Genomic DNA, 643 nt, shown 5'->3' with positions numbered 1-643 from the left:
CTTTTTCTAACCACGGCTTAGGTGAAATCTGAACTGTTTCATCTTCAGACTACACCCGCCCTGTTGAAGTTGTTAAAAGGAGAGGAAAATGCAAAAAACCAGTAAGCATTTTTTCCCCCCTAGAAGCCTGTCTGGTGCTAAATACATGGCAGTGACTCTACTTTGACCTGCTTCAGGCTGGCTGCTTTTAAAGGCATGGCTGCTATGCTGTGTTGAATATTGGATCTGCCTGCAGGAGGCCAGCCTGACATTCTTGCAGAAGGTTAACTGAAATTTAATGCCGGCAAACGAACTGCTCCCTTGCTAGACCTCTTCACTTATGCTCTCTCGTCTACTTATCGTGAGGTTTCAGGGCAAATTGAGAAATATAGAGATCTTTTCTGGAGACCAAACAGTCAATCAGAAGGGTAGCTAACCCATGGGAAAAGAGGGAATTTATTTATTTTTATTTATTTATTTAACAGGATTTATATGCCGCCCTTCTCCCCATGGGACTCAGGGCGGCTCACAGCGTATTAAAACATCATACAAAAAAAATTTCCCCTACTAAAAACCAATTAAAACCCAAATATTGGTAGCTGTGGCTCTTTAAAATCGTTAAAAATTGTCCCTATTTAAAACTCACCCTAGGTCAGGCCCGCTT

Source organism: Protobothrops mucrosquamatus, unplaced genomic scaffold, assembly GCF_001527695.2.
Source record: "Protobothrops mucrosquamatus isolate PMUCROS unplaced genomic scaffold, P.Mucros_1.0 scaffold1298, whole genome shotgun sequence".
Classification (NCBI taxonomy): Eukaryota; Metazoa; Chordata; class Lepidosauria; order Squamata; family Viperidae; genus Protobothrops; species Protobothrops mucrosquamatus.
The sequence above is the reverse complement of the archived record's forward strand: the minus strand, read 5'-3'. Positions refer to the sequence as shown.